This window comes from Equus quagga, chromosome 11 (genome assembly GCF_021613505.1).
Source record: "Equus quagga isolate Etosha38 chromosome 11, UCLA_HA_Equagga_1.0, whole genome shotgun sequence".
In the NCBI taxonomy this organism is placed as follows: domain Eukaryota; kingdom Metazoa; phylum Chordata; class Mammalia; order Perissodactyla; family Equidae; genus Equus; species Equus quagga.
This window is the reverse complement of record NC_060277.1, coordinates 87,013,806-87,029,499: the sequence shown is the minus strand read 5'-3', so window position 1 is coordinate 87,029,499 and position 15,694 is coordinate 87,013,806. Positions and strand designations below refer to the sequence as shown.

Below are 15,694 nucleotides of genomic sequence, written 5' to 3'. Positions count from 1 at the left end.
TCAGGTGATTGTAAACTTAACAAAAAAAAATGCAAGGCTGACTTTATCAAAAATGCGATAGTAACTTAGATGTGGTCCTTACCCTCTTGCAACAAATAATTAACTGTCATTTAATCATTTATAGTCTTGGTCATATACAATCTCTTAGTAATCTCTAATTGCTTTAAATTCGAAGAGATTGCCTCTGTGTGCATGTATTCAACAAACACTGAGTAACTACAATGTGGTAAAGGACGTAGAGATGCAGAGGCTGTCCTAGTTCTCAGAAACTTACGTCTAGGGAACAAGATTGTTTTGCAAACAACCTGTTTAATGCAGTATGATACATGCTCGAATAGAAATTTGTTTATCATACAGTGGGATTAGGGGTGGGGGCAAGGAGAAAGGTGAGGATTTGGGGAAATATTTAGATGGAGGCAGTACTTGGGCTTTGGAGGGAGCAGAGGACAGTGCGTTTGGACCTGCATGAGCATGTGAGGACAACCATGAGCAGTTCGGTATTACTGGAGCAGTGGCCCTCCTACGCCTTTTTCTGTGTCTGTACATCCTTACACTCTACTTTTTTCCCTTCTAATGATTCATTCTAATGATCAATTTTATATTTTAACACACTTTTTACCATATTAATTTTAGAAGTTATTAGGAAAAAAAAATCAGTTTCTAAATCTTTTTTCCCCCACACAAGTTAAGAACTTGTCGTATTTTTACTTGTCCTGGATTCCCACTCTCCACTTCTCATGTTGGTGTTATCTTTCCTTTAAATTTTTAGATTGTTAGTAAGTAACATTTTTCTTAATCATTGCTTATTTGGGAAACAATAAATTGTAAAACTTTACTTGCTCAACATTGCTTCTTGCATATTACTGCTATCTCCTTGAATCATTACTAGTGGTAAACTATGAGCGTTGACATGTCCAAAAATGTCTTTTTGCTTCCCCATTAAGTGCTAGTAGTTTTGCTAGATACAGAATTCTAGATACAAAATTCTTTTCCTTAAGTCCTTTGAAGAGGCAGCCCCATTGTTATCTTGCACCCAGTGATGCTGAGGAGAAGTATGGTATTATTGATCCTTGTACCTTTGTTTTATAATCAGGTTTTTTTTTTTTCTGGTTGCGTTTGTGATTTCTCTTTACGTTAACATTTTTGAAATTTCACTGTACTGTATGCAGGGATGTGTGTGCATGTATGTGCGTATGTATGTTTCCCTTAGCTATCCTTCTTAGTACTCCATAGGCCTTTTTGCCTTGTCAACTTGTGTATTTTTTTTTTAAAGATTGGCGTCTTGTTTAAAGGGCTAACATCTGTTGCCAATCATTTTTTGTTTTTCCTTCTTCTTCTCCCCAAAGCCCCCCAGGACACAGTCATAGATTCTAGTTGTGAGTGCCTCTGGTTGTGCTGTGTGGGACGCCACCTCAGCGTGGCCTGATGAGCGGTGCTAGGTCCGCACCCAGGATCTGAACCAGCAAAACCCTGGGCCGCTGAAGCAGAGCATGCGAACTTAAATACTCGACTAAGGGGCTGGCCCCAACTTATGTATATTTTAATTCTGGGAAATTCTCAGCTCTTACTGCAAATATTTCTTTTCTAGCATCTTTCTATTCTTTTCCCATGGAACTTTTTTCAGATGATGAAACTTCCACCTATGTTTTTTATCTCTTAATGTTTTAAAAATACTGTTCATTTCTTCCTTCTTTTGGGCTGTAGTTCTAGGAAATTTTCTGCATTTCATGTACTGTTTCTCTGAAACATGTACATCAGATCGTCTGGTTAGCTCTTTTAAGGAATGTTTTATTTCAACAATTATGTTTTTTATTTTAAAAATCTATTTGGATTTTTATAATAGTTTTTTTAATTCCATAGATGTGCATTCTCCTTTTTCTAAAGATAATTATTTTTAATCTTACTTTTCCATTTGTGTTATGGATTTTCCTTCCTTGTGTGCAAATTCCTTTGTTCCTCCCTTCTTTCATTTGCATTCCTCAACTATCTGGCTGGATTGCAGATAGTGAGCTCATTTTTGTGTGAGATTCCCTGGCAGCTGGTCTGCATCTTCTGTGACCCAGCTCACCCATGCCAAGGGGAGGATACAATTGCTGCAGCTTCTGCTTGGTACTGTTTTCAGAGTATATGGGATTGGCATGGGATGATGCTGGGGTGGATATGTTGGTAGCTGGTCTTCTGAGTTATGTTTCCTATTTTTTCCTGGATGCTACCAGCAACTGGAAATAATACCCTATGTCTCTGTCCCAAACATTGCTCCCAGCTGGAAACAGATACTCCTGTCTCAGCTATTTGGTCTCCAATGGGGAGAGAGGTGTGAGAAGGGAATGTCTTGCTGGCTGTTTGATTGCCACTCCTCAACTCTGTTAGCTGCCCCTCATGCCATCTTGTTCCAGCTACCACAGTCTCTAGGCATGGAGTGGTCCTTTATTTTCCTTCCGTGTTCTACGGCAGTACTCACGGTGGGCAGTCTTGAATGTCCTGGATTATGCTTTCCTCTAATTGAGGAAACTGCCAGCAAACTGTGGCTGGTGGGCCACATGCAGGGCTTGGTATGTTTTTGTGCTGGCTGTGAACTCAGAATGGTTTTTACATTTTTATAGGGTTGTTTAAAAAAAAAAAAAAAAAAGGTCATTTCTCAAGCTATATCTATGTAAGCCTACCTCCAGAGACCATTAGGGTGTCAGATACACCTCTTAAGGAACTCCTTGCCACCCCTCACCCACTATTAATGGATCCGAGTTTGTGGTATCTCTCAGGTACATAAGGATGAGAAGAGAATTTAAAACTACAGCTTGGGGGCATAAAGTTCCAGGTGATGAGTGACAAGATTTGGTCTATACAGTTATTAAGGACCCTGTAGGCCATGCCAGAGTGGGCTGAACCCAGAGAGCAGAAGGGAGCCGTTAAAGGGATGTAAGCCGAAAGACTACATAACCAGATAACATTTGGAAAGGTTCCTCTGATGACATTAAGATAATAAGATTCTGGGGGAATCAACACAAAACTCTAGGAAACAATTTAAGACAGCATTTCCTACTGGTCTTATGCTGTGTTCTGTGGGGGTGAAATGCTACCTGTGGGCAAATAAGTTTGCAAAACTCATTGCCTACTATATTTCTCCTCTTTGAGGTGTTACTGAGCAAGAGCTCTCTGCACCCCATGTGCATAGAAGCCAATACTGTGTTACACAGGTCTTTGAGGGAAGAAAGTTTATTATGCAATCAATTGGCAAGGAGACAGAAGGAAGGCTCTCAACTCTGTCTCCCTGATCCAGGGTATAGGGTAAGGTTTAAGGCTGGTATGCAGAAGCACTGGCAGGATGAGTTTTGATTGGCAGATCAAAATTTTCTCTTCTGTACCTACTCCTGGCTGGATCACAGCCCCTGAAAAATTTCCTTAACATTCTGTTAAGACGAGGTGAGCATAGTAAACAAGGGTAAAGTTGTTGTGCAGATTTAAGTCATTGCCTTCTCTGTTGATAAAGAGTTTCTAGAGATTTAATTGTCCTCTCCTTTCTGCTCAGAGAGGAAGGCATCCTTACAAATGGAGATTTCTCTTATAAATGTAAATTTCTCTTATAAATGGGTAACTTCTTCTAGGTTTTCAGATCTTTCCTTGTGGCTGCTTTTTTTTTTTTTTTTCCTTCTTTTAAATACTTGGCCCAAAATAGTTTTTATGCTAAAGAGGCATGTTTTGGGGTGGCAAATTCTGTTCCTGGTCCTGTGGTTACAAATACCCTCTTTTGTTGTTCATTCCTCGATCTTAAAGGAAATGGAGTGACACACAGCTCTAGCTGCTTCCTACTGATAAGGGGTGTGGACTTAACAGGGGCTAGATGAATGAAATTGTTTAGCTTTTCATTGTAAATACCCAGGTTGTAATCTGGATGTTGCATTATGGGTCTCCCTTATGATCAAGACGGGAGTGTGGGGAGTGGATTTTTGGGTACCAAAAACACAGCAAGCGCAGAGTTTGACAAGGAGGAGTATAAATCCTAATAGGTGTAACACTGTGATACCTAACTTTATCAATCTCTCAAATATAGGCCTTATTACTGACAGGATCCACCAAAAAATATTGTTTGAGAGATCAAACCCAGGTTCTTGGGATGACACTTGTTGGAGCCAAGTTGCCTGTTGTCTCATTTTGTCTATATGAGTTTCAGTCTCTGAGGAGGTGTTAATATAGATGCAACAGCAAGAATTTGCCATGGCACAAATGCCTCCTTGTTCAGCTAGTATGTAATCTAAAGCAATTTGGTTATTGAGCACTACTTTAGCCGTGGAACCCAGTGCTTTCTGTTAGGAAGCTAAGGCTTGGGCCGCTTGCCTGGCTACTATTCCTAAGGTGGGAGAGAGATTTCTAATCATATGTTCATGAGCTGCCACCCCCCACCAGGTGATAAGGTTTGTCCAGAGAAATATGCATCAGAATCTTCCTGATATCCAGGCACATATTTGTCTGGTGCTTTCAAGATCAAATCTCCATCTAATATAGATCCTTTAGTTCTAGTGAAAAGTTTTAAGGAACTAGTCCAGTGCTGGGCTTCACTCGAGTTATGTACAGAGAAAGGAGTGACTAAATATCCTAATAGACCGGTACCTCCTATGTGCCAGCTATCAAGGCAGTTATAGGCCCAAGGATGGCGATTGGATTCACAGACAAAGATATACCCTGAGGGGGGCACATAGAATACCTTAGTCATGTTGGTAAAATTTAGGCTTTCATTTTTGGGGATTTTATCTAGGATCTGGTTGATCCAGGGGTCAGTGCAAGGCACTGTCCAGGAGGAAGAATGTAATCCACAGGTTGGTATAGAATTGGGTGTTCCATGCAGGAACACTAGATTTTTTTTTTTAAATTAAAATCCTGACATAATTAGGTGGACTTATAATTTGGATCTTGCCAGCACCTTTCCTGGACCAGATAGTAGGAAATAGGGAGTGAGCAGTAAGTATCATTGAGCGTACAGGTGAGTGCAGTCTGTCCGTTGGTTAATATCTGGTCCTGATGGCTATAAGTCCTTTTGTCCTTATGTTCTTCTTCAGTAACCTTCATAGGTTGCATTTTAGGGATGGTTATAAAGAAACAGGGGACAGGAAATCCTCTGTCTATTACCCTGACCCTATAGGTCACATCTGAAGGTTTTATATCATAAGTCACAGTAAAATCAGGTATACTTGAGAAATTGACTACTGGATTTACTATAGGGTCACCATGATCATGTACTGCGTAGGGCTTTGGGTGACAGGTCCAGCAGTCAGTCAGGTTCCCTGATTTTGAAAAAATCTGTGAAATTCTTATTAAGGACTTATCTTTCCAAGCCTGAGAGGCCAGGGCAAATGAAAGAACATAGCAAAGAAAAGTAGGGGACATTTTATAGCCTGGACTAGAATTGGCAAAGAAAATGGTTCAATCCTTCTGGAAGAAGGCAATTAGTTTGTAAGAAAGAAGTAGAAAGTCAGAATAATTACAAGAAGAAGAAGAAGAAAAAGGACAATATACCAAAAGGAGTCAGGCAAAGGTGTGTTAATGAGGTAGGCATGGTTAGTTAAACAGTGCAGAATAGGGTGTATGAGATAAGGTAAAATTAAGTTGCATCAACACAGGCCTGGTCCAGTATCTTGGGTAAGCTGTCTCCTTCAGCTGTCGGCTGCTTCTGGCCTCAATCTGATCAGACAGAGGCTGGCTTTAGAGGCAGGAACAGCTTCTTGTTTATCTGGAAATCCAAGAGTTCCCTCAGTTTCATTGGTTTTCTGAAAAGTAACTTAAGATCAGTTAAAGGTTCACAAGAGTACTCTTGGGTGGAAAAATTGGCCGTGGGCCTCCGTAGCTGCTCAGTGTTTGGATGATTTGGTCCTTCTGTTTCCTATTGTTCGTGAAGGGCATTACCTTTTTGGGAATTATAGAGTGGATGAGAGGAGTCCTGACTGGAAATGGGCGTTATTTTTATTCATGAGTGGTGTATCCAAGCTTTAACTCTTTAATTTTACTGAAGAACGTGTAACCAGAAGGACTTTGTAGGCTCCGTTCCACTTAGGTTGCAGTTCATCCTTAGGGTGTTGACTTCTGCAAGTCTTGAGGACCCAATCCCCTGGGTTTCTGCAGTGCAGGGGAATGTCTGTGGGAAACGTTAGTAACAAGAAGCATGTTCATGTATAGCAGATAAAGTAGCACCTAAGGACAGTACACATTTTACTGCATCTAATTCTTGTACAGCACAATCATTTTCAAGATTGCGATAATACTTAGTCTCAAGGGAGGGTCTCCCGTATAACATTTCATAAGGGCTCAGTTGGAGCCTACTTCTAGGGGCTACTCTTACCCTAAACAGGGCAATTGGCAAGACCTCATCCCTAAGGTTAAGTTGGTTTCCTGACATATTTTGGCAATTGTTTCCTTTAAGGTATGGTTCATATTTTCAGTCTTTCCTGTAGACTGAGGCCTCCATAAAGCATATAACTTCCATTGTATTCCAAGGGCCCAAGACATCTCTTGTGTTACCTTGGCTGTGAAAGCTCCTCCATTACCACTTTGAATTGAAAGAGGCACCCCAAAGTGAGGGATGATTTATTTTAGTAAGGCCTTTGTTACTTCGGAAGCCTTTTCCATCCTACATGGAAAAGCTTCAACCTGTCCTGTGAAGGTGTCCACAAATACCAGTAAATATTTATCATTTCCCAATAAGGTCTATTTGCCAGTTATCTTCTGGTTATGTCCCTTGGATTTGCACCTCTTTTATGATTGGAGGTGGCCCAGTTTTGGGATTGTTTCTGGCACAAATCAGGCAATTTTGCACTACCTTTTGGATAGTCCTTTGCATTTTTGGACCAACAGTTAACTTTTGTAGTGAATGATAGATTGCATCTCTCCCATAATGGGTTCCTTGATGATGTAGTGAGCAATAATTTTTTCCATTAAATTCTTGAGTATAAGCACTCGTCCCTGTTGATTATAAATCCAGCCTTCTTTAATGGTTTAATACTGACCACCTTTAAGTTGCTAGAGTCAGAATGAGATCCCCATTCTTCTGCTCTCTCTAGATCTGCTTGTTTTGCAGCCTGATCAGCCAAATTTTTTCCTTTAGCTATATAACTATCAGCCTTTTGGTGGCCTGGGCAATGCACAGGGCCACCTTTTCCGGCATCCAGACAAAATCTAATAAGGCCAGTATCTCCTCGACATGTTTAATCTCTTTCCTTCCTGCTTTGAATAGGCCTCTCTCTTTCCATGGAGCCCCATGTGCATGCATGACAAAGAAGGCACGCTTCGAATCTGTAGAAATGGTTACCTTTTTCTTAGCTCCTAGAAGCACGGCTTCACGAGGCCTATGAGTTCTGCCTTCTGGGCGGATGTACCTGGAGAGAGTGCTTCTGCTTCTAGGACTTCCTGTTGCGTTATTATGGCATATCCAGCCTTCCAAAGTCCATAGTCCATGAAGCTGCTTCCCTCAGGAAGCATTTCCACATCTGGATTCTCCAAAGGCTGGTCAATCAGGTCGGGTCTGCTAGAATAAACTCTCCAATTATTTGTGTACAAGCACGGACAGGTTCTCCTGTCATAGCGGGCAGCAGAGTGGCTGGGTTTAGAGTGGGTATCACCTTTAAATTTACATTTGGGTTATCTAGTAGTATGGCCTGATATTTGCCCAGTCTCCCTGAAGTAAGCCAGTATCCACCTTTTTATTCAAGTAGAGGAAGCAGGCACTGTAAAATGTGCACAGTTGTAGGCTGACCCAGAGTAAATTTTTCAGCTTCTTGTAAATGGTCACAGGTTGCAGCTACAGCCCAGAGGCAAACTGGCCACCCTTGAGTTATGATATCCAATTGTTTGGGAAAGTAAGCTACTGGTCTTCTGGAAGCACCTAAATTCTGAGTTCACAACCCAAGACTTATGCCCTGTCGCTCATGTCCAGTGGCTTTCTAACGTCTGGGAGACCAAGTGCTAGGGCTGTTGAAAGTGTCCCCTCGATGATATGAAACGCCTTATGGCATTCTGCAGGCCAGTTTAATGGCTCATTCTCATTTCCTCCAAGAGCCTCATGTGAGGGTTTGGCCATGAGTTCAAAGTTAGGAGTCCAAATACAACAAAACCCAGTCATCCCTAAAAATCCTCACAGTTGTCCTCTGGTGGTGGGCACAGCCTCCCTAGCTAACGCTTCCCTTCCATCTGGCAATAGGTTTCTTTGTCCTTTTGATAATTCAAATCCTAGGTATTTTACAGTTAGTGGAGAAATCTGTGCCTTTCTCTTGGAGACTTTATATCCCCGTTCTGCCAGAAAATTTAAAGTAAGGATTGTATTTCAGTTTGAGTAGTTTTACTAGTAATCAGTATGGCATCCACATACTGGAGTAAGACTCTCTCACTCATCTGGAAATGCTTTAAGTCTTTGGCTAAGGCTTCCCCCAAAATGGAGGAGGCATTTTTAAATCCCTCTGGGAGTACCATCCAGCAATATTGTTGTTTTACATCAGTCTCTGGATTGTCCCATTCAAAGGCAAGCGGTTCCTGTGACTCAGGACTTAGGGGTATGCAGTAAAAGACATCCTTGAAGTCTAGCCCTGTAAACCTACAGAAGTCTCCAGATAAAGTTGTAAGCAAAGTATAAGGATTTGGTACCACCAGATGTATATCCTCTACAATTTGGTTAATGGCTCTTGAATGCTGTACAAAACGATAGTCTCTGTTTTTTGTCCTGGCAGGATGGTCCCTGTTTTTTGTACTGGCAGGATGGGAGTGTTATATGGGGATTGATAAGGTTGCATTAATTGGCATTTAAGAAAGGTGGCTATCAGGGATTTTATACCTTCTTTTCTCTGTCTCTTTAAAGGGTATTGTTTCAAATTTGGCATCTTGGCACCTTTTGGATCAGCCATCTTGGCACTTCCCAGCCTCCCTTCAGCCCAAACGTCTGCTCTTACCTTTTTATTTATTTATTTTTATTTTTTTAAAGATTTTATTTTTTTCCTTTTTCTCCCCAAAGCCCCCCGGTACATAGCTGTATATTCTTCGTTGTGGGTCCTTCTAGTTGTGGCATGTGGGACGCTGCCTCAGCGTGGTTTGATGAGCAGTGCCCTGTCCGCGCCCAGGATTTGAACCAACGAAACACTGGGCCGCCTGCAGCGGAGTGCGTGAACTTAACCACTCGGCCACGGGGCCAGCCCCATCCGCTGTTACCTTTTGCAGAACTTCTTCAGGGACCAATTGAGGCTCGTCTCCCAGTTGCAGTGGCACTGCTTGGAGGGGGCAGGCTTAATCTGGGGGGACTTTAATGTCTACTTCTTCTGGTGAAAAAGTCACTTGGGCATTGTGTTAGTAGATCCCGTCCCAACAATGGGATGGGGCCCTCAGGCATTTACAGAAAGCTGTGCTTTAGATACGTTTTCCCTATGTGACACTCAAGTGGTTGTAGAAAAGGTTTAAGAGAGAGTGACTTAGATATACCCATAACGGATGTGGTCTTGGGGGAGAGGAGCCCCTGTCTGGTGTTTAGTACAGAATAAGTAGCTTTGGTGCCAATTAGAAACTCTATAAGTTTCTTTCTCACTGCTGTTGTTACCCGGGGTTCCTTGTAGGAGATGTCGATGGAGCTGGTGGAGTCTAGAGGAGCCCCTAGGCCCCTTCATTCTTGGTCTCCGTCGACAAATTGGGGCATCTGATGGTTGGGCACATTGGTTTTCTCTCTCAGCTTTCAAAAACGATTAGGACATTCCTTTTTCCAAGGGCCTTCCTGCTCACACTAAGCACATTGCCTCAGGGCTGAGGGTCCCTTGTGGTTGGAAGGTGGGGCCCCATGGGTCTTACTCGTGGCCATTTGTCTTTTCTCATTGGTCTTGGCGGATTGTGACTGAGGGCTGTGGCGAGTAGGGCAGCTTACAGTCTCATCTCTCATTGTTTCTGTTTCTCTAGCTCCTGGTCACACCTATTAAACACTTTAAAAGCAATATCGACAAGTTGAGACTCAGACATCCCCAATCCCCCTTCCAATCTTTGTAATGTTTTTCTTATATCAGGGGCACTATGGCTGATAAAAGTCATATTGAGCAGCCTCATGTTATCTGGATGTTCCAGGTCCATATCAGTATACTTTCTCTAGGTTTCAAAGACTCTGTACCTTCTGGACCTTATTTAGGCTCTTCAATTTGGGGACCCCCATCTGCATTCTAATTATTAAACATGCTTTATAATGGTTGAGCCTCACCCAGTCTCCTGGACCACTGGGGTCCCAGCCTGGCTGAACCCCGGGTATGGGCTCTACTGCTGGAGCACTGATTGGATGGTTAGGTTGTAACTCGTGGACTCTCTTGGCTTCCTGATGAGCCTTGTCCAGTATCATCCTATGCTCCCCTGGGCTGAGGAGGGTATACACAAGGGCCTGAATGTTAGCCTAGGCGGGGTTATGGGTAGAAAAGATGGATGTAAATAAACTTTCCATCTTTGGGGGATCATCCTGGTAAGTGGGCATGTTGTTGTTCCAGTTGTGTAAATCTGAAGTTGAAAAAGGGGTATGCACATTCAAAAATCCTCTGGGGCTGGCCTTTGTCATTGAGACCTACAGGGACTTGTGTTAGTAGAAATTGCCCTGCCTGGGGTGGAGCATTCCCTGGGCCAAATTGAGTACCTCGATGGGTATGAGGAGGGGAGCCATTCCTGCCTGACTGTTAGGTAAAGGAGGGTACAAAGCCAAGCCAGCAGCTTCAGGGGGATCATTATGCCTTTCCTGGTCATCTCCAATTGCACCCCCGGCATACTGTGGGGGCGCTGTAGGGGATAGCAAATGAGGAAGGATAAGATCATCATCTGACTTTGATGATGCTGGGAGGACAGGTTTTTTTCTGTGGAGCCTCCCTCTGAATCATAATCTTACATCTCTTTTGAAAGTTCTTGTTCTAATATAAAAACACAAAAGATTGCACATAGGGGATCTCGTCCCACTGAGTACTGGGGCCAGGCCGTATTACAAAAGGATATCATTTTCTTTTTCTTCATGGGCTCATAACTGAACGTCACCCAATTTTGAAGGATGCCTCACAGCGGGCTGCATTTTGGTATACCATTTACATTTCCCATTTAAGGGGGGCTTTTACCAAGGTGGCTGCAACAAGCAAGGTCTTTTTAGGGGATGGTGTTTTGATAGTGTGCTTGTGGGAACAGCTCTCCCAAGAATAACCAAGGGGTTGGCTGTTTCCCTTACGTGTTCTGGCATCCACAGATTTTGGGTGATTTGAGCTCTGGATGAGCTGCCGCTGCTGATTGCCTGACCTCAAACAATGAGGGTCCAATAAGATATGTTCCTCAGAATGGGGTCCCTATGAGGCCTTGCATGTCACGGGCAGATGCCTTGACACCTCCCTAAAGTGCCCAGTCAGGAACATCCCGAAGGACCAGAGGGAACAGTGCCTCTTTTTTTCTGAGTCATAAGACCCTCCTATGGTTAATTTCTAAAGGGACTTTGTTACAGTCACAGAGAAACTCAGTCCCCAAATAGCCAATACAATTCAGACAAACATTAACACACAATACAATCCCACATGTGACATAGACCAGAACACTAGCTAGTCTACCAGGAGCTGCTCAGAACCAGATTGCCAGGAGCAACTCACAAGTGACCCCTTTATTCTGCCTCTAATTACTTTGGGTGGTTCAGGCTCAAGATTCAGGACTCAGCCCACCGGGATTCCCCAGGATACAAGCTAAACTTCTATTTCCAAGAAATCAAACCAGTGAGTCACTTAAAGTTACTCACCCAGAACCCAGAGATGTCTAGATTCAGAAGCCATTTCTTCTCTCAAAGGGGAAAAAAAAAAGCACCGAGGGGCCTGGAGCACCACAGTGGGAAATGGAAATCCAATCCTCTGAGCCTCTAGACAAAATTGTCCAGGCGGCCAGTTAGGGTCAACGAAAAGACCCCTGCCCTGCCGGGGACTCCAGAGCCTCCAGTGGGTGGTCACAGGACCTATTCCCTTTGTGGTCGCCAAAAATTGTTACCAAGCAAGGAGTCTCTCCACTCATGCACGGCAGCCAATACTGTGGTACACTGTCCTTTGTGGGAAGAAAATTTATTATGCAATTGGTTGATGAGGAGACAGAAGATTCTCAACTCTGTCCCCCTGATCCAGGGTATAGGGTAAGATTTAAGGGCTCAGGGAGGCTGGCCTGGTGTGCAGAAGCATTGGCAGGATGAATTTCGATTGTCAGATCAAAATTCTCTCTTCTGCGCGTGCTCCTGACTGGCTGTCACCCCTGAAAAATAGTCTTAACGTTCTGTCGTTAAGATGAGGTCAGCACAGTAAACGAGCATAGAGTTGTGTAGATTCAAGTCATTGCCTTCTCTGTTAAGAGTTTCTGGAGATTTAGTTGTCCTGTCTCCTTCCTGGCTCAGAGAGGAAGGCACCCTTACAAACAGAGATTTCTCTTTAAATTCTTTTAAATAATCAGCCCCAAATAATTTTTATACTAAAGAAGCATATTTTGGGATGGCAAATTCTGTCCCTGGGGTTACAGAGATTCATAAAGTTCATTCGTATAGTAAACACTCTAGGAATCTTCGTTTAACTCAACATTTACAAACTTATTTGAGCAAAGAAGCCCCATTTGCTGAGTATCTGTTATTACCCTACAGAACATCAGAGAACATCCTGAGAAACAAATCAATATTTTGCATTCAATGGCATTAAGTATATTACTTTTAGAATATTTTACTTAGGAACATTTTAATATATCATTTTGCTAACGATTCCTGGGGCTCTTGGCCTTGAGCAAGTTATTGACTATCGTTGGACTTAGTTTCTGTATTATGTATAAAATGAAGATCAAAGAGGATACTTAGTAAACGAAGGTGATATTAACACGTCCTATTTATTAGGAGATTAAAAGGAAAATTAATCACTAGATAGAGTTCCTAATCCTTTTTAAAAAATTCACTATTGAAAGCTTTTACAGATACGAACTTTGTGACTCGGGATATTAACAAGCTTGTTAAACTGAAATTTAAATATCAAAGTAAAAGGGTATGTGGCAGATGATAGTTTTCAAAAATGGCCACAGCAATATTTCTAGTTCCGTGTGGTTCTTCAGGCCTTTCAGAGCTCTAAAATGACATGATTTGTGACTTTTCTCTCGTTTTCATCTACCTGTGGCAAACAATCTTTCAGTAAAAAAATGTACAATGAAACATTCCATTTAAATATGTGAAGTTAGTTTGATATTTTATGCCGTCCTGGAGTACACTGAAAGGCCTTTTTGTGTCGGAGTCTTTGGGTGCAGAGGTTTGGTTGAATTTTGCAAGCATAATGCTGATTTGTTGGTTGCTGTTCTGATGCCAGAGCTTAGAGCTGTGTATTGCCTTGAATAGTAAAGACACTTGGGTCATAAATCGACGTTAGAATACTACTCAAGGCCAATTCAAATTGAATGGATTCTGGCTTCAGATCAACTTATTTACGGGACCTATTGAATGGGTAGCTTTATTTTTTTTCTGTGCTTTCCGTTAGTAACACAGAGATTTGGTGTGGGGAGTGCCGTTCTTAAACTCTTTTGTCAGGTATTTAAGGTTTTTCTTTTAATCTAAATAATCTCATTAAAGAAAACTATTTCTCTCCTCACGACGCTTCTGACACTAAGCGTGTGGGGTTTTTTTCCTCACGTCGAACAGTTCTGACATAGCACAGACCCACAAGTTACGGGCTCAGTCCCACAAGAGTGCCCCCACTTCAGACACCAATCACAAGTAGTGGGTCCCCAGGTTACCTACACTTCTGTCCGATTTGGCTGTAGATCAAGGGTTCCCGCGATCCCTTCCTCAGGTTCAGTAATTGGCTAGAATGGCTCACGGAATCCGGGAAACACTTTATTTACTATCACGGGCTTATTATAAAGGATACAGATGAACAACCAGATGAGTAGGTACATACAGTGAAGTGTGGAAGGGTCCTGAGCACAAGAGCTTCTGTCCCTGTGGAGTTGGGGTTCACCACTGACCCAGAAACTCTCTAAACCTCCTCTTTTAGGGTTTTTATGGAGATTCCATTATGTAGGCATCATTGATTTAATCACTGGCCACTCCTGATTAACTGGATCCTCAACCCTTCTCCCCTTTCTGGGGGTTGTGGGGTAGGGCTGAAAGTTCCAGCCCTCTAATTACAGGGTTGGTTCCTCTGGAAGCCTGCCTCCACTCTCCAAGAGTCATCTAATTAGCATAAACTCCGGATGGTTGAAAAGCGTTTGTTATGAATAACAAAAGATGTTCCTCTCACCTCTACTTCTCGGGAATTTCCGAGGCTTTTGTGCCAGGAAATTGTGCCAGAAGCTCTGTGCCAGGGACTGGAGATGAAGACCAAATATATATTTCATATTGTATCACAATATCCTATCTCACTATAGTCAATCTACAATAACGTGATGAAATCTTCTATGGAGATAGAGGACAAAGAGCCTATTGGATTCAACCATCTAAAAGAGAAACCAGCAAAGACAGACTATGGAGAACCAAATTCTTAGTTTGTACTTTTTCAAGGTTTTCTCACATCTGTCTGAACCATTCAGGTGAACGGAGTTAGAGCCACTAGAGGAAGCTGGCTCCCTCCTGGCCTCCCCAACATCACCACAGGGGCTTTTGCAGACTTTGACATGAGCCTAGGGGGGTCATCAGAGGTTGAAGAGGCAGCAAGGTGGGAGGCAGTGAGCGGCCACGGCATCACAAGGGCATACTCTGGGGGAAGGAACGCATCTGTAAAGAAGTGATGAAAGTATCTGAAGTCAACGATGTGAGTTTTGAAACAGACATCTATTTTTTTCCCTCCAAACCAGCTAATAACCACAGGGTTTTTTTTAGCTTGCTAAGATAATAAATTTGCCTCCTCTTTCTTCCCTAAATCCTGTTGAAAGGACATAAGAAATTTCAAGAATAAACTCCAGGGATTACAGGAGAGCCTAGACAGACCATCAGGAGACCAGAACAGGGAGAATATTCTGTGTCTGATAATGTAGGTGGGATCAGACCAACTGGGAAACCCAGAGCTCCACCCAGGTGAGAGAGACCCAAGTGACTCTCCAGAAGAAGCCTATACTAACCTATAAATCAGAGTGAGATTGGATGGGCCTTAGGGACTTACATGGAGATGAAAACAGCTGTGTCTGTCCTCTGCTGTCACAGTAGCTAACTTCAGCAGCAGAGAACAACCAGTGTCACTGTTAAGGCCAGAGAAAAGGGACTCCAAATAACTGGTGGTTTCCAGAACCTGGAACTGTTACCACCCAAGGGAAGCCATCTGCCTGCACCAAAACATGCCAATAGTCAAGAGGCGAGGTGGTAGGAGAGAAAGGGTTTTTTATTACAGCTTGCTAGCAAGGGTGAAGATTGCCGACTAATGTCCAAAAGAACCATCTTAAGGGAGGTGTACAGAATCTTGAAGCAGTTATATAGGCCAGTGGGTTATAGGGGAGGGGGGTTGGGAATGTTGGTCACCCTCTCCCACCCCCACCCCTGGTGTTACAGGCTGGGAGTTGCCACATCAGATCTTTCAGTTGTCATGGATATCAGCACAGAATCTCTGTCCAGAGGCCATCACATTCCTAGAAATCACGAACAAAATTATCATCTTATTCTCACTGGGAGGGCCCTGCATATTCCCTGGAGATGGCCCTTAATTATCTAGGCAAACTAAAGCCAAGTTTCAAAGGGGCTGGTGAG

General features: G+C 42.8%; 1 protein-coding gene across 4 annotated transcripts in view; it reads left to right on the top strand.

The window, feature by feature from the left end:
* Positions 1 to 15,694, top strand: part of TOM1L1 (target of myb1 like 1 membrane trafficking protein) — a 61,767-nt gene that overhangs the window by 15,564 nt on the left and 30,509 nt on the right. The window lies entirely within an intron of this gene.